At 35.8% G+C, this 18,766-nt stretch overlaps 1 pseudogene; it reads right to left on the reverse strand.

The window, feature by feature from the left end:
• Window positions 1-230: 230 nt before the first annotated feature.
• Window positions 231-698, reverse strand: LOC100918832 (annotated as a pseudogene).
• Between the last annotated feature and the right edge of the window lie 18,068 nt (window positions 699-18,766).

Below are 18,766 nucleotides of genomic sequence, written 5' to 3' on the forward strand. Positions count from 1 at the left end.
GGAGAGGAAAAATTGGAATAGAAGGTTTTGCAAGGATCATTGTTGAAAAATTACCTATGCATATGTGTTATATATAAAAAGCTATAATAAAAAATAAAATTAAAAAATATATAGGGAGTGAGAAACACAAGAAAAAAGAAAGAAATGCAAAATGGATAATTTTGATTATATTAAATTTTTTTAATTGAAAAACTTTTTATTGTAGGTGAAGTGGGAGAGCTGGACACAGCTTAGATGATTCCAATTTTGTTGGTAATATCTAGAGCATTATAGTCTGGAGAAAGGCGGATGTAGACCTTCTTCTCTCCATCAGGCCAGATCAGTGTCTTGACCTTGGCCACGTTGTTGTTGCACAGCTTCTTGACTGCTTGCTTAATCTGATGCTTGTTGGCCTTGATGTCTACAATGAAGACCAAGGTGTTATTTTCCTCAATCTTCTTTATGGAAGACTCAGTAATCAAGAGAAACTTGATGATAGCATAGTGATCAAGCTTGTTTCTCCGAGAGGCACTTTTCCAAGGGTATTTGGGCTGCCTCTGAAGTCTTAGTGTCTTGGGTCACCAGAAAGTGGGGGATGTTTGGATCTTCTTCTTGTGGCTATGAACACCCTTCAATATGGCTTTCTTGGCTTTCAAGGCCTTAGATTTGACTTCTGTCTTGGAGGGAACAACGGCTTCCTTCTTTACTTTTGGCACCATCTTGGGGGAAAGAGTCGATTATATTAAATCATAAGGGTTTTATGCAAACAATAACAATGCAGCCAAGATTATAAGGGAAGCAGAAAACTAGGGAAAAAATTACATCCAAGGGTTCTGATAAAGACCTCATTTCTAAACTATATAGAAAAATGGGGCAGCTAGACAGCACAATGGATAGAGCACTGACCTTGAAGTCAGAGGGACCTGAATTCAAATCCAGCCTCAGACACTTAATACTTCTTAGCTATGTGACCTTGAACAAGTCACTTAACCCCCATTACCTCAGCAAAAATAAATAAATAAAGTATATAGAAAATTGACTCCAATTTATAAGAATATAAGCCATTCTCCAATTGATAAATGCTCAAAGGATATGAACAATTTTCAGATGAAAAAATTAAATTTATTTCTAGTCATATAAAAAAATGCTCAAAATCACTATTAATTAGGAAAATGCAAATTAAAACACGTCTGCAATACCACTACACACCTCTCAAATTGGCTAAGATAACAGGAAAATATAATGATGAGTGTTGCAGAGGATGTGGGAAAACTGGGACACTAATACATTGTTGGTGTAGTTGTGAACTGATTCAACTATTCTGGAGAGCAATATGGAATTATGCCCAAAAGGCTATCAAACTATGCATACCCTTTGATCCAGCAGTGTCTTAGCTGGGTCTGAATCCCAAAGAGATTATTAAAAAAGGGAAAAGGACCCATATGTGCAAAAATGTTTGTGGCAGCCCTTTTTGTAGTGTTAAGGAACTGGAAACAGTGAATGTTCATCAATTGGAGAATGGTTGAATAAGTTATGGTATATGAATGTTATGGAATATTATTGTTATATTTTTAAAAATCAACAGGATGATTTCAGAAAGGCCTGGAGATGCTTACATGAACTGATGTTAAGTGAAGTGAGTAGAACCAAGAGAACATTGTACACAACAACAAGATTATACGATAATCAATTCTGGTGGATGTGGCTCTTTTCAACAGTGAGGTGATTCAGGCCAATTCCAATGGTCTTGTGATAGAGAGAGCCATCTCTATCCAGAAGGGGGACTATGGGGACTGAATGTGGATCACAACATAGTATTTTCACCTTTTTATTGTTGTTTGCTTGAATTTTTTTTCTTTTTCATTTTCCCCCCTTTTTGATCTGATTTCTCTTGGGCAGCATGACAAATGTTGAAATATATATAGAAGAACTGCACATGTTTAAACATACATTGGATTACTTGCTGTCTAGAGGAGGAGATGGGGGAAGGAAGGGAGGAAAATCTTGTATACAAGATTTTTCAAGGGTGAATGTTGAAAACTACCTTTGCATGTATTTTGAAAATAAAAGCTATTATTAAAAAGTTTAATAAAAAGAATGATCATATAGGGCTCCTGATATCAAGGCAAGAAATAAACCAACACACTGAGTCGTGTATTAATGGGAGAGGCAGTACCATGTCTTCGCACCTCTTTTCTCTCTTTTGCTTGTTTTAATGTAGCAGGACCAGCCTGATAAACAGTCTTATTTGTTGGTTTGTTTTTAAGAAAGGTGAAAGCATTGTCTCATAGGAGTCAAAAATGTCCTATAGTCCACTATAGTTCTCTTATTGGTGGAGATCTTAAAAAAAGCTTGAAATAGGAGGAGATTGGATCTAATTTCAGGATGCTAATAATACCATAATACTTTTATGGGTATTCTTTCTTTCCTCTAGCTGCAACCTGGGTGAATTACTCCCCATAATTCCCCCCTTACAGCCAGTTAGCTCTTCCCTGTACCTAGTGGCTTTACCTTCTAGTCATAGTCCATCACACTTTTCTGTTTTCTTAGAAAGTATCAGCCTTTCAGAAGGATAGAGACATGCTTCCTCCCCATGGATCCATACATCAGAGGAGCCCACTCTTTCCTTGCTACTCCTCTCCCTCACTGCTAGCTTTTCTTCCTTCTCATCCCTGTCTCTAGTGCACACTGATTAGAGCTAGGATGGGGATTCCAGAAGAAACCTTGCTTCTGGTGTTCCCTTTTCTGGGAGCACCTGGGCCACTGAACAGAAAAAATTCCACGGGGGAAGAGATGAGCTCAACTTTTCTCTTTATTTTCCCAGCAGCACAATTCCTTGCCTTATGCCTAGGAAACCTATCAGTTCATCTGCCTCTGTTCTATTCTGTGTTGTCACTTTCTATTTGGACTAAAGAAATTATTTAAGGTAAGTAAATAGGCAACAAAGAGATAAAAAGTAAACTTTTTTGATCTAAGGATTTTAAAAGGCTCATCCTTTGAAGAAATAACCAATACCTTGTTTTTCTGGGTTACTCTGAATCTGGAACTTTTTTTTATTGTTGTTGAGGTAATTGGAGTTAAGTGATTTGCCCAAGGTTACACAGCTAGGAAGTGTCAAGTTTCTGAGGCAGATCTGAACTCAGGTCCTCCTGATTTCAGAGCTGGTACTCTATCCACTATACTACCTAGCTGGCCTTTGAACCTGGAACATTCTTTAGAAACTTCCACATTAAGTTTTGTTTTTCTTGCCTTCTAAATGAGTAGGGTGGGAGTGAGAGAAAATTTGAAACTGAAAATAAAATAAAATTGACTTAAGAAATAAAAATGAAATAAAATCAGCTTTCATTTCCTCTCCTCTCCCCAAAAAGAAACTTCTTAATTTGACAAGACACTAGATGACCCCTCTCATCTTCCGTGAAAATTCTCTGGCTTCAGTTCATCTGCTCAGATGTGTCTTAGAATTTAACAGAGAGATGCTTAGACTCCAAATTTGGTTCCAATATTCCTGTGAAAAGAATATGATTGATGGGTGTCCCAGTCTCTCAGGAAGTGTCTTGTCTCTAATATAAGATCCACAAAAGTTACAAGTCTTCTGCTGTGTTTCCCTAGGTTAATAGTATTGGGTCAACACAAATCCACAAAATAACTAAGTATACAATTCAAGTGACTTTGTAGTGAGATTTGAGTTTGCTGGAGCCAATTTCTTGTTTCCTACTTTAAAATAAGATAGGATAATAATAACACTTAAAGAGTTGAGAACCACCTGAAATAGAAACATGACCTCCTACTTGGTACCAAGGTACTTGATGGTAATTTTTCTCACTTGTATTATGACTTTCTTTTAAACTAGAATTACAATGATAATGTTTCACTTTTAAATGAACTTTTAGGTGTAATGGATGCACTCAAAAAGGTAATATCACTAAGATATTTTAAGATTTAAGATTTTTTTTAAATAAAAAGTAAGGAGCTTCCCAATTTAAAAATTATGTATAAGACACACTTATGTGATTCTAAATGGTAGCCTTAGAGAATTGCAACAAGTTTAGTGACTTTATTATGGTCACACGACTATTACATATCAGAAGGCTTGAACCTGTTTTCCTGACACTGGGGCCAGCCCTTTATCTGCTTCAAAGCTTCTTAAACTGTGGGTTGCATCCATATTTGGGGGCTTGTAACTGAATGTGGGCATCACAAAATTATGATTTATTATCAGTAAATATTTGGTTTGTATACTTATTTATATACCTATATATTCAGGGTTAGGTAAAAATTTCTCAAGCAAAAAAGAGTCGTGAGTGGAAATACTTTAAGAAGCCCTGTAGTGTATTTAAAAAAAACCCAAACAAACAAAAACTTAGCAGACAGGAAAACTGATGATTATGGAGGAAATAGTTTTTGAAAGGGCTTCATACTTAAGTGGAACTATTAAGGAGTGATCACACCATTCCATTACTTTTGTTCTTGCTCCATCATGAGGCAAGAAAGAAAAAGAGAAAGTCAAAGAGAACATAGCAGATACCTTTTAGGTGACATGGGATGCTAGGAAGACATGCTAACTCAGCATGTTTTTTTTTTTAGCACTACCTGCCTAAGCAGAATGAATGGAGATTCTTTGGAGACTATCCTTTGCCTCTTTTTGTGTCCTCAGCTTTTAGTACAGTACCTGGCACATAACAGGTATTTACTAAAAGTTAACTGATTGATTAAGTATCAATCAGATATTGATCTGAGGAAATTACAGAATCAAACTCTGCCAGGGGATATGATCATACTATGTACTATATAAACACAAAGGAATTGAGACTGATTTAAGGAATAGTATAGTCATGCCTCCATGTTACACTTATTAGCTAGCACATGCTAATTGAATGGAATAGCAGTCAGTATCAGCTGTACTATTTAAGTCTTTATTCTCTCTCTCTGTCTCTCTGACTCTCTGTCTCTCTCTCTCTCTCTCTCTCTCCCCGCCCCTTCTCTTCTTTCCTCTTTCTCTTCTCCTGAATGTATGAAGTTGAGTTCACATAAATTGTCATGTATTTGATAAGACTATTATATGAATGGTCCTGCTAAAAAAATTTTTTGTATCTCTCCAAAATGTCTTTTTATTCTGTTAGTAACATCCTTAGAATTCAGCTCTAGTAGTAGAATCATTGTGTCAAGGGGCAGAAATGATTATATAGTTATATTATATAATTCCATATTATCTTCTTATCATTCATTGATTTTCAACAGTATAATAATATACGTGTTTTTCTACAAACAAGATAGCACTAATTTTTTAATGTTTTTTTACCTTTTTCTCTTGCCTGTTTTTATGGGTGTAACTGATTTAATTGCTTGACTATTGATATTTTATATTTACTCCTCCAAAAGTTATTTGTTCACAATCTTTGATGACTCACCTACTGGATTTTATACTTTGAAATTTCTATTGATTCCATACAGACTTTAGACATCAGACTTTTACCAGAATTGTTTATTACAAAGATTTTTTTTCCTCAGCTCTACAATCTCTCTTGATTCTAGATTGCACAAAAGTTCTTTATTTTAAATAATCAAACATCTGTTTTATCTCTTATAATTTCTTATATTTTGGATTTGTTAAGAATTGTTCCTTTCCATAATCACATTATTTTGTAATTTTTGATTATTTTTTCCAATCATCGATCCATTTCAAATCTGTTGTGGTATATGGTGAGACCTGTGTATCTTCTTTTATTTTTTACTATTCTGTTATTGCATGTTCCCAATAATTTTTAAGAAACTAAATAATGAATGCCTGGGGATCTTTTATTTATCTAACAATAATGTATAGCATGCATTTGATTAAGGTTCTAAGTTATCTAACTTATTCTGTTTTTCCATTTTTTATTCAGTACCAAATCATTTTAATAATCATAGTGTTATATAATTTGAGACCTAGAATTGTAAGTTCTTCCTCAGCTCCCCTTGATTTTCCCTTGATATTCTCTTGCTTATTCCATATAAACCTTGTTATTATTTTATCTGATTCTATGAAGATTTCCTTTGGTATGGAGTATCTCAGGTATTCCTTCTTGCACATAGTGCTTTCTAGAAAAACTAAACCAGATTTAAGGTTCTGAAGGATACTGAAATAAAAAAGCTTCATGATGGACTTGACTCTTTTCAACAATGAGGTAGTTCGAGGCAATTCCAATAGATTTAGGATGAAAAGTGCCATCCTCATCCAAAGATGGGGACTGAATGTGGATCAAAGCATAGTATTTTCACATTTTTGTTGTTGTTTGTTTCTTTTTCTTTCTAATTTTTTCCCCTTTTGATCTGATTTTTCTTGTACAGCATGATGAATATGGAAATATGTTTAGAAAAATTATACATATGTTTAAGCTATATTGGATTGCTTGCTTTTGGAAAACAAAGTTTTGCAAAAGTGAATGTTGAAAATTATCTTTGCATGTATTTTTAGAAAAATAAAAACAACCTAGAACACAAGGGATTAACACTTCCTGTGTTCAGGACATTGAATAAAATTATTGTTGACATATGAATGATGAAAAATTAAAATGCTGACATATTGCAACGAATTATTGAGTAAAACAATTATGAATATGTATTAAAATATTGACATACTACAAAGAACTACTTGAAAATAAAGGCATAAATAGTACATAATATTAAAAATAGGTCTTAGTAGAAATAGTCTTGTCATTTTTGACTTTTTAAGAGTTAAGCCAAGAATACAGTACAAAGGAAGACCCAGAATTTGCTCCTTGCTCACAAGCAGTGGTCAAATTTGGGCTAAATGAATGAGAGTGTATCATAAGATCACCCAAAGCTGTCAATCTAGATTAGTATTGTTTAAACTGTTCGCTGAAGAAATTTTTATGTGACCCTGAGTGTGTATGCATATAAAATAGGTATATATCAAACATTTTCTGATAATAAATCATAATTTTGTGACTCCCACAGTTCAGTTATCAGACCCCATATGGGGTGGAAAACCACAGTTTAAGAAAGCATCCCTAGTATGCCTGGTAAAATATCTGGTCCCTTCTACCATTGATTATATATCTAGAGAATCCAGTATAGTCAGACTGCAGAATCAAACATAATCAAATTTTCATACTGAGATTTAGGAACAATACAATGGAAAAGGAACAAACTAGATAATGAAAAACTTTAGAATGCCATGTTCCATATCCATGGATGTCCCACCTTTGAAAAGGACTCAAGAAAGATATATTTTCCTATCTTTCGGGGGGGGGGGGGGCATGCTTATCAAGAATTCTGCAATATTCAGTTATCTTGTAGTGACTGTTCTTTCCATTTGCATTACCATGTTGTGACAGTCATTATGAATACTGTTTTCTTAGTTTGGCACACTTCAGTCTATATCAGTTCATATAAGACTTTCCAGGGGGAGAATCTTGAGAAGATGGCAAAGTAAGTTAGGAAATTCCAGGTTCTTTAGCTATCCCCCACAAACAAAACAAAATTGCACCTCAAAGCAAATATACGCTAGTGATAAATGTGATGACCGCGTATTTTAAAATCAGCCGGAGTCAGGAATTCAGGTTAGGGGAAAATCGTCAATCTTTATTCTCAATGGAGATGAAGAAAGATCGGAGGTAGAAGAGAATAGGCGATAGCAATGTGTGCAGCTGAGTCAAGAAGCTAGCTAGACCAGAAGCCACGAGACCAGCAGCCACCAGAATAGAACCCAGCCAGCAATCTTTCTCAGCCTCTCTTCCTGCCCCTGTGCCTCCACCCACCAAAATCGTCATTTCCTATACAACACATCAGGACTTGCACAGAGAGTGGGCGGGGGCCATTCTTTCTCCAAGCATATATATTAATAGAGTATAGTCTAATTACTATTTAGCCTCTCGTGCTTGGGACCTCAGTGCATCAACTCAAGCCTCAGCCCATTACATATAAAGTAACATTTAGGGCAGAATAGGTCAGGACAACCAGAAAAGACCTGAAGAAAGTTCCCAGGATAGGAATATAACCAGTCCGAAGTGAAAATACCTCCAGGCTAGCTACACAGGAACAGCAAACAGGAGCCAGATGGGTTTGGCTATAGCCTCAGCCAGAGCCACAGGAAGTTTTACTTTTCAGACAGCTTGGGAAATAGATATTTTGAGTAGGAAGGTTGAGTGAATCTCTGCTGATGAGGAACACCAGGTCCAACTCTGCTACTGAGATGCAGCCCTGATCAAGAAGAAACCAGCACATTTAATGCATCAGAAGCAAGGCAAGGATGCTGTTGGCTGCCATCACTTATAGGAAAGTGTAATTATTGGTTTGGGGTTCCAGGTCAGAGAGGAGAGCTAAAGTGAAGAGATAGCATCTCCCCTACCCTAAGACTAGAGGTGATTTCACTAATAAGTTATTTTTTAAAAAATGAGTAGGAAAAAAAAGAACTCAACCATAGAAAGTCACTAGGGGAATAGGGAAGTTCATCATCAGAAGAGGATACTGAAATTAAAAAGCTTCTCCTATCCCAAAGAGTAATGTAAAATGGTTACTTCTTACCCAAAAAGAAAAACTCAAAAAATAAAAGATTTTAGAAATCAAATGAGGGAGTTTGAGGAAAACTAAAAAACAACAGCAACAACAAAACTACATCCAAAAAAAAAAAAAAAAGCCCAAGAAGATTATGAAAAGAAAGTCAACCAACTAGAAACAGAGATCCAGAATTTTGAAGAAGAAAATGACTCTTTGAAAATTAGATTTGGGCAAGGGGAAGCCAGTGAAGTTGTGAGACCAAGAAATAAAAATATATATATATATAATGAAAAAATAGAAAAGAATGTGAAACATCTTTTTTTTAATTTTTTATTTCTTTTTGCTGAGGAAATTGGGGTTAAGTAACTTGCCCAGGGTCACATGGCTAGGAAGCTTAAATGTCTGAGATTAGATTTGAACTCAGAATCCTTCTGACTTCAGGGCTGGTGCTCTATCCACTGCGCCATCTAGCTGCCTCCAGGGATACATCTTATAAGAAAAACAACAGATCTGAGAATAGAACAAGAAGAGAAAACAAGAATAATGAGACTACCTAAAAGCTATGACCAAAAAAAAAAAAAAAAAAAAAAGAACCTTCACACAATAATACAAAAAATAATCAGAGAATTGTCCTGAAGTTATAGAACAAGAGAGAAAAATAGAGACAGAAAAAAACCCAACAAAACAACCATAACTCTAAAAGAGCCTACAAAGAAAATATATGAGATCACTGGTAAATTTCAAAACTCCCAGATCAAAGAGAAAATTTTATAAACAATAGCAACAACAAAAACAACAACAAAAACCTAATTCAAATATGCTGGAGCTACAAACAGACTTGTACAGGATTTTTCAGTAGCTGCAATAAAAGACCAAAGGTTCTAGAATACCATATCTACAATCAAAAGAACCAGGATTGCAGCCTAAAATATCTCCAGCAAAATTAAGTATAATATTGAGTGAAAAAAAATGGACATTTAGTGATTTTCAGGATTTTATCTCAGACAAATCTAAACTCAATAGAAAATTTAGCATGTAAGAGCCAACTTCAAAGTCTAATATCAAAAGACTCAATAAAGAAAAACTATTTATGTCTTATAGGTGGAAATAAAAACCATATATCTAAAACTGACATTAGTAATTGGGTAGTACAAAAGAAAGAATGGTGTAGAGATAAATATGATGTGACTTTAAAAAGTAAAGTTGTCTGGAAAGAAATTAAAGTAGTAATTATGCTGTAAGAATGAGGTGCAAGAGCAAGAAACTCCGCAGAGGAATTAGATGGAGGAGGACTGGTAGTTGTGAAAACCTACTCACATTGGGAATGGGTTAAAGAGGGAACTTCACATAACACACACACACACACACACACACACACACACACACACCAAGAAGGATATGATAGCCTAAAAAAAATTCTACAAAGAAATAATGGGGGGAAATAGGATAAAGTTAGGTATAGAAGGATATGTAGATTAAAAGGAGTGGGATGAAGTGCATAAATTAATTGGACAGGGTAAAGAGGGAAGGAAAGGATGAGGAAAGAAGAGGAAAGAGGAAATATGAAGTAAAAAGCAAGGAAAATTGAAAGTAGAAGAGTTAGCAGGGATGGGAAATAATAGATCTACACAAACACAATAATAATGATCAGGACTAGACTTTATTAGAAAAAAATTAGGGGCAGTAATCATTGGTCTCAAACAAAATCAAACTTTAAAAATGTTTCAATCAAGAAAGAAATCTACACTGTCAGCCATATTAATATTGTTTTAGATATATGTGTATGCATATGTATATATGTGTGTAAATGTATATATATGAAAATATTTAAAAAGACACACTTTACACGTGTCTATGTGTGTGCAAGTATATATATATATATATATATATATATATATATATATATATATAAATATAGACTGTAGCCTGCTTGGGGGAAATGGGGGTGGAGGGAAAGAAAGGGGGAAATCGGGATGGAGGGAAAGAAAGGGGAAAAAGAGAATAAAATTAAAAGTGCACAGCAGAGGACAAAAGAAAATCTACAAGAAAGCAGAGAAAAGATTAATAGTCATAAATATAATGTCTTCTATAATTATATATGCTTTCTTGAAGTGGAAATTTATTATTACATATTTTGAATTCTCCCTCATGTTATGCTGCTACATGATTTTTTTCTTTTTCTATTTTTTTTCTTATTTTACTTTTAAATTTTGAATAAATACATTTTTAAAAAGTCTTTCCATGCTTCTCTGTATTTATGGTTGTGTGGAGATTAAAATTTTCCCACATACAATAACAGACTGAGATAGAGGTCTGAGCCAATGGTACTTCATTAAATGGTCTATGGTCTCATCTAATAAAGTAGAACTCAGATATTCCTGATCTGATCTGAGATACCTCCTGCTCCCAGGACTAGATATCCTTTACCAAATACAGAATAATTACACTAAGTAAGAAAAATAATATATCAGCAGGGTCACAAGTGGATGAAAAAAGGAATAGCTTCACATAAGATGGACAGACTTCTCCTTAATCTGGGCAAGAAAAAATGGTACAAGCTATTGCCGTCAGTACCCCAACTGGGACATTATCATAAGATCTTATTTTCTTATCTTCTTACATTTTGCTTCCTTTCACACACTCTATAATCCACCCATCCTGGTCTACTTACTACTGTCTTTACACACAACATTCCATCTCTCATATCCATACTTTGGCATCCCATGATGGAAATATTCTTTGCCCAATCTCTGACTTTTAGAATTTCAGGCTTCCTTTAACACTCACCAAGCACCATATTTTCCTCCAGGAGGCTTTTTCTTGTCTAATGTCATTCCCTCTAATATTAACTGTGCTCTACAATTTATCTTTTCTTATTCTGATTTTTGTATGTCCCTTTTCTCACTACAAAGTCAATTTTGTGAGCAGAGGAGCCATTTGTTGCCTTTTCTTTGAACCATGTCCCAGTGCTTAGTACCTTACTGGATGCATAGTAACCACCTAGTGAATGCTTATTGATTGATTCATTGATGAGTCAAAGAGTCAACATTTCTCCTATTGACCTGGAGCGTATTCTCTCACAAATATATACACCAACAGAGAAAAGAATAGATATATCTTAAGAATCACATGGAAGGGGGGGGGGGGAATTCATAGGCACATATGAGACCAGGGCACTTATATAGAAGGAAGAATGAATAGTATATTAGTTTCATGGCTGTTGAGCTTCTCAATGCTACCAGCTTCTGGATTTCATCTTTTGGTTGCCCAAGTGTTTGATTGCAGTTCCTAGTTTGACATGCTACCATATGCAAAAGCATATAACTATGTGTAATAAATCTGATAGTTTTCTTTATTTCTTCTCCATTTGTTGTGATTTCTCCTTTATTGTTTTTTTTTAATTTTGGCCATTTTATATTCCTTTATAACTTTATCATGACAAGTCACAAAAATGGTGTCTTCTAACATATAAAAATATTGAGTTTGCTTCAGCAAGGGTTGTGATCATACAGATAAAAATCACATGTCCTTAGAGTACTGAAACATCTTGAATTTTAATCATGGGATAAAGCCATTGTTTTAAAATTAATTAGCCAAATACTTATCGAGCAATTATTATGTATTCATCACTCTTTTAAGAACAGTAGAAGTAGGGGCATCTAGGTGGTGCAGTGGATAGAGCACCAGCCCTGAAGTCAGGAAGATCCGAGTTCAAATTTGACCCCAGACACTTAGCACTTCTGGCTGTGTGAACCTGGGCAAGTCACTTAACCCCAATTGCCTCAGGGGGAAAAAATTAATAGAAGTAGATGTGCTCACAGAATTTAAAAATTTGTTAAAGGGTCATTCAAAACAATTAAATGATAACTTAATTGCCATATGTGTGGTATAGTGTAATTCTATACTATGTGTCAGGCACTGGGCTAAGAACCAGAGAGACAAAACAAGGCAAAAGACAGTCCCTAATCTCAAAGAGCTCATAATCTAATTGGGAAAACAACATGTTAAAAAATTAGACAAACAAAATATGTACAGAATAAGTAGGAAATAACAGAGGAAAGGTGATGTGGTATAGCACTTAGGATGTAGCAATAACTCACCTGGTCTTGGGAATGATGAAGATGGAAATGATGTATTTCTTCCTGTCCTATCCTGTCCCAGATTACTATATATGACCAGAATGCTGAGCCCACAAATATTGCTGGTTGGCAGATAAGCCTGGTGGTCTGTGATAACAGGGTTTCTGAGACTAATGAGCAACAATAATGAGCAGAACAAAATTGGGTGTCTGTCACTTTACCTAGTAACATTTCAGGCTTAAAAACTCACCTCTGGAAAGTTCTCCTGTACATTCTTCCTTCCATGTAAGTGCCCTGTTCTCATATGTGCCTATGAATTCCCCCCTTTCTGTGTGATTTTTAGGGTATATCTATTCTTTTCTCTATTGATGGATATATTTGTGAGAGAGTATGCCTCAAGTCAATAGGAGAAATGTTGACTCTTTGACTCATGCCCAGAGAATTATGGGTATTGCACCTGTGTACAAAGTCAGAACCATAACACTCCTCAACTCCACCTCTAAACCATAAAATGAGCATATCAGTGACATGAAGCCCCTGGTTTCTCTAACTTTTCCCTATAAATTTAATTTTCTGCTCCTGGGTCTTTGCTAACTTCTTTTGGGATTTAGTCCACTTTAATTGGCATTACAATTATAATAAATTTTGCCCTGTGACTTGGAGATGGGTAGGAGCCAATCTTGAACTCCAACATTTTTGGAGTCCCCCTTGAATTCAAATAGAGATATTAGAATTAAGAGGGTTTAGAAGAAACTTCCTTCAGAAACTAGAATTTTATCTGGGAATTGAAAGTCAGAAAAGTCAATTTTCCTATCTGTGAAATAAGGGAATTGACTTCATAAAGTCCCATCTAACTCTAAATCTGTGTTCCTAAGTCACAGGTAGATTATTAGGTCTGTGTAAGCTTCTGGATCTTGAATGTTTCTCTGAGTTCAACCTACTACTTTGCTCTTATTTTTTTTAAATCCAAATTTTGACTCTTCCCCAAATCCATGACCTGTAGCTTTTCATAGAATCATTGCTGATGGTGTGGATGGCATCATTTCCAACTATATCACTCCCAGGGCCAAATTGCTATATCCTACATTCTAAGGGCTATATACCACATCATCTTCCCTCTGCTATTTCCTACTTATCCTGTACATATCTTGGGTAGAATTTGGAATTAGCAAGAAAAAAGGAAGGGAGGAGAGAAGGGAGGGAAGAGAGGGAAGGAAGGAAAGAGGAAGGAAAAGAGGAAGGGAGGGAGACAAGAAAGAGGAAGACAGGCAGGCAGGCAGGCAGGAAGGGAGGCAGGAAGGAAGGCAGGCAGGAAGGAAGGAAGTCAGGAAGGAAGGGAGGGAGGAAAGAAAGAAGGAAGGAAAGGAAGGAAGGAAGGAAGGAAGGAAGGAAGGAAGGAAGGAAGGAAGGAAGGAAGACAGGAAGGAAAGAAGGAAGGCAGGAAGGAAAGAAGGGAAGGGAGGGACGGAGGAATGGAGAGAGGGAAGGAGGAGGAAGGAAGAGAAGGAGGGAGGGAGAAAGAGAGGGAGAAAGAAAACAAGAGAGAAAGAGAAGGGATTTATTAAGTGTTTACTATGTGCCAGGCACTAAGTGCTTGGGATAGAAATATAAGCAAAAAGAAAGACATTCTTATGGATGAAAATACACTGCAAGGAACTGAAAGGGGGAGAAAGAAGGGGAAAGTTCTTTACTCCACTCCCATCCCCATAGACTGGAAATCCATAAAGTCAGAAGTAGGTCCAAGAGATGAATGATATCAAGCTGAACCTGGGCCTTCCCACAAAATGGAGGCTCCGGGAAGAAGTCGCCAATGGGAGAAAGGGGATAGACCTTGCAGAGGAGCATTCCAGGGTGAGCAGACCCCAGGGGTGGTAGATTGTTCCAGGGCAAGGAGTCCCTAGGCACTTAGGGAAGTTCTAGGATCAATAGAGAAAACATGGTTTTAAAATACAGAAAATAAGGCTCAGGGAAAGGAGCATTATGAAAGGATCAAGGAGGGCATTCGACTAGGAGGAACAACATGAGCAAAGGATGCAAAATTGGCAATAAATAGGGTGAGCTAAGCAGAGTGGTGAGAAGACTAAAGTAGCTGGAGCACAGGACAGGAAATGATATTAAAATTCAAAGGAATTGAAGTCAGGTAGGTAAGATAAAACTAGGTCATGGAAGGCTTTATATTCTAGACAGAGAAATCAGAACAATATCTTGTAGGGTCATCACTAGATATTTTTGTTCCTGTGGTAACATAAAATGTACCTAGGGCAGGAGGTTCAGTGTGTCCTTCAAACAAATTCACTGGCCTATTAGTAAAAACTGAGGCCTGGGAGGAGCTTATCTGGGAAAGAGTCAAAGCAGGGTAGAGAGAGAGGAAGGAGATTAGCCAACTGTTAGCTTCCTCTTTTATTTTTCAAAAATATGTTTTTCGTTGATATCTTGTTTTACCTACATTTCTCAATGTATTCCTTTTCCAAAGAGTTGTCCTTTATAACAAAGGATAAAAATGGAGAGGGAAAAATAGTTTAACAAAGCTAACCAAAAAAATAAATAACATTACAGAGTGTACTCCACACCCATAGTCCTTTGCTTCTATGAAGAATTGAGGGAAGTGCCTTTTCATAACTCTTCTTTGGAACCAAACTTGTACATTACAATTTCATTCCATTCAGATTTGGTTGTTTCCTTTTTGCTATTCTTTCCATTTATATTGTTCTCTCTGTGTGTCTCTTTCTCACTGTGTATATATGTATGTATATGTACATATCTATGTATATATATTCCATTTTTCTTTATTTTGCAACAATTTATTTCTTTCCACTATCTCTCTGTATTCATCATGTTTATGGCTTCTTATAGGTTAGTTATTTTATAGTCATGAATCACAATTTGTGTAATCATTCCTAATTCTTTTCACTAAAACTGAGTGCTAAATCAAGCTCTGCTATTTCTCCTCCTGGAGATTAGATTCTCTAAATACCTTTTAAAGGCAGCTAGGTGGCTAGTCCAGGAGTGATGCAAATGTGAATTTGAATCCTGCATCAGATTGCTAGCTGAGTGACCCGGGCCAGTAATTCAACCTCTTTCAACATCAGTTTCCTTATCTGTACTATCTCCCCTGCAGAATGCAACTCTGTTGGGCTAACAATATTGTTCAAATACCAAATGTCCGCTTGCCAAAATGACCATTTTCACACAGGGCAAGCACTCACATGGTGGTCAGAAAAAGGTGATACGAGAACACTTTCCAAGTTTCTCTTAAGAACTTTGGAATTGATTGCGCAACATGGGAAATACTGGCACACCCAATGGCATACCCTCATCAAAGAAGGTGCTGTGCTCTATGAGCAAAGCAGAATTGAATTAGCTCAAAAGAAATGTGAGATGTGCATAGTTAAAGAATCTACCCCAAATGTTCACAGGGAGGATTTATGGTAGGGTATTTTGAGCTTATATTGATCTAATTGATCAGCCTTAGTTGGACACACTGTAACATACTGATGTCATTTTGGTCCTCTTTGAGAACAAAGGACAACAACCAACCAACCAATCTTATCTGTAAAACAAGGAAAATAATAGGAATTTCCTATTATTTTTCCTTCCTCTTTTATATATCATGAGGATCAAATGAAATAATATGCATAAAGTACTCTGCAAAAATTAAAGCCCTTATAAATTGTTATTATTATATTCAGCCCTCAGGGACATTGTTTTGCCTTAATTATAGCCCTACTGCATACTATACTATGTACTATATGGTACCTATAGTCACTATACTGTACAATCACTATACTGTATAGTATAGTCACCAAACTGCAGTGACACAAAACCTTTCAAAATGATTTGAGGAAGGGAAAATGGTGCTAAAGGTAGATTAATCTGTTGTTGGTGAGCCCAGATTCTTAAACTGTGGTTTGTGATCCCATATGGGGTCTCATAATTGAATTTATTAAGAAAAGGAGTAATTCCCCAGAATATGAACTGATGCATAGTCAAGTAAGCAGAGAACCACAGGACCAATTTAACATCAATATTGTCAAAATTATCAACTTTGGGAAACTTAGGAACTCTGATCATCACAATGACCTACCTCAGTTACAAAAAGCAATTGGCTTTTTACTAGGGGTATAAATTAAGTCATCAAGCCATTTTATCTCTCTGGGATTTGCTTTTCTCATATAAAGTAAAAGAGTGAGACTTCTTGGCCCTTGAGATCTCTTGCAATTCTATGGCTATGCTATGATTAAAGTCATACAATTAATAGGAGGTGGAAGGTGGAACAAGGAACAAGTCTCACTTTGAATAGAATGAAGAAAGCGATGTACACAGGAACAACAATATTCTAACACTGATTAAATATGAAAGACTTGACTATTTTGATCAATACGGTGATCCAAAACAATTCCAAAGAACCCATGGTAAAAAATACTACCCATCTCCAGAGAAAGAACTGATGGATTCACAAATGCAGGTTAACATTTGTTGTTTTTCTTTTCTTTTTCTTCCTTTCTTCCTTCCTTCCCTTCTTCCTTTCTTTCTTCCTCCCTCCCTCCCTTTTTTCTTTGTTTCCTTCATTCCTTCCTTCTTTCTTTCTTCCTTGCTTCCTTTGTTCCCTCCTTCCTCTTTTCCTTCCTTTCTACGTAGCTTCCTTCCTTCTTTTTCCTTTCTTTTTTTAATTTAAATTCTTAATTTAATTGGACTAAATCAATAGTGCTGGGATTTGTTTTGCATGACTCTACATATTTGTAATGAGTTTTGCTTTTCTTGCCTTCTCAGGGGGTGGAAAAAGAGGCTGAGGGAAAGAATTCAGAATTGAAACCAAAATAAAATTGATTTTAAAAAAAAAAGTACTGCTGAAGTAATATTTCAGAGAGGCCTGGAGAGACTTACATGAATTGATGCTAAGTGAAATGAGCAGAACCAGGAGATCATTATACTCGGCAACAACAAGACTATCCAATGGCCAATTCTTATGGACATGGCTCTCTTCAACAATGAGATGATTCAAACCAGTTCCAATTGTTCAGTGATTAAGAGAGCTATAGACATCCAGACAGAGAACCATGGGAACTGAGTGTGGATCACAACATAGCATTCTCACTCTTTCTGTTGTTGTTTGCTTGCATTTTGTTTTCTTTCTCAGTTTCTTTTTTTTTCTTGATCCGATTTTTCTAGTGCAGCAAGAAGCTATATAAATATGTATACATATATTGGATTTAACATATGTTTTAACATATTTAACATGTATTGGATTACCTGCTATCTAGGGGAGGGGGGAGAGGAAGGAGAGGATAATTTGGCACAGGTTTTGCAAGGTCAATGTTGAAAAATTTCCCATGCATATATTTGTAAATAAAAAGCTTTAATAAAAAAAAGGACTTTTGAGTGGCGTATGGAAGGAGTACTAGGCTCAAAGTGAGAAATTTTTTTAGACATATAGATCTTCAGGATTTTTTTATTTTAATTTTTATGTTAGTTTCAAATTCTCTCCCTCCCTCCAACTCCTTTCCTACCCATTGTGAAGACAAGAAATACAATATCAATCATACATATGAAGTTAAACAAAATATATTTCCATATTAGTCATGCTGAAAAAAACCATAAAAATAAGGACAAAAATATGCTTCAATCTGTACTCTGAGTTCATTAGCATTCTACCTCTTTGGAGTGGTTAGTATTTTTCATCAAGAGTCCTTTGAAATTGTCTTAGATCTTTGTATTGATCAAAGTGGACAAGTCTGTCACATTTGATCAGTGTTAGAATATTGCTGTACCTGTGTACTTTGTTCTCTTCATTCTGTTCAAAGTGAATTTTATCTCCTTGTTCTACCTCCTACTAGTTGTGTGACTTTAGTTTACCTTATCATAGTATCATGACCCTGGATCTGGAAGGGACCTCACAAGCCAAGAAGTCTCACTCTTTCACTTTACATAAGGAAACCAAGGCCCAGAAAGATAAAGTGGCATGTTGACCTAATTTGTATCACAGTAAGAAGCCAATTGTTTTCTGTGTGCACACTGGGTCTCATAAATTCAGTTAAGTTTTGTATAACTAAGGATTTATAACTGTGGTCCAGGATTGAAATAATAACCTAACCTGTTAGTCCCTGATAGCCAAGAGTTTGTTGGACTTCCTGAAGGTGGATGAAATTGGAACCTGGTTCTTCTGCCCCAGATGAGGATAATCTTTCTTCATAAAAAGGTTTTTCCTTCAA

This window comes from Sarcophilus harrisii, chromosome 2 (genome assembly GCF_902635505.1).
Source record: "Sarcophilus harrisii chromosome 2, mSarHar1.11, whole genome shotgun sequence".
Classification (NCBI taxonomy): domain Eukaryota; kingdom Metazoa; phylum Chordata; class Mammalia; order Dasyuromorphia; family Dasyuridae; genus Sarcophilus; species Sarcophilus harrisii.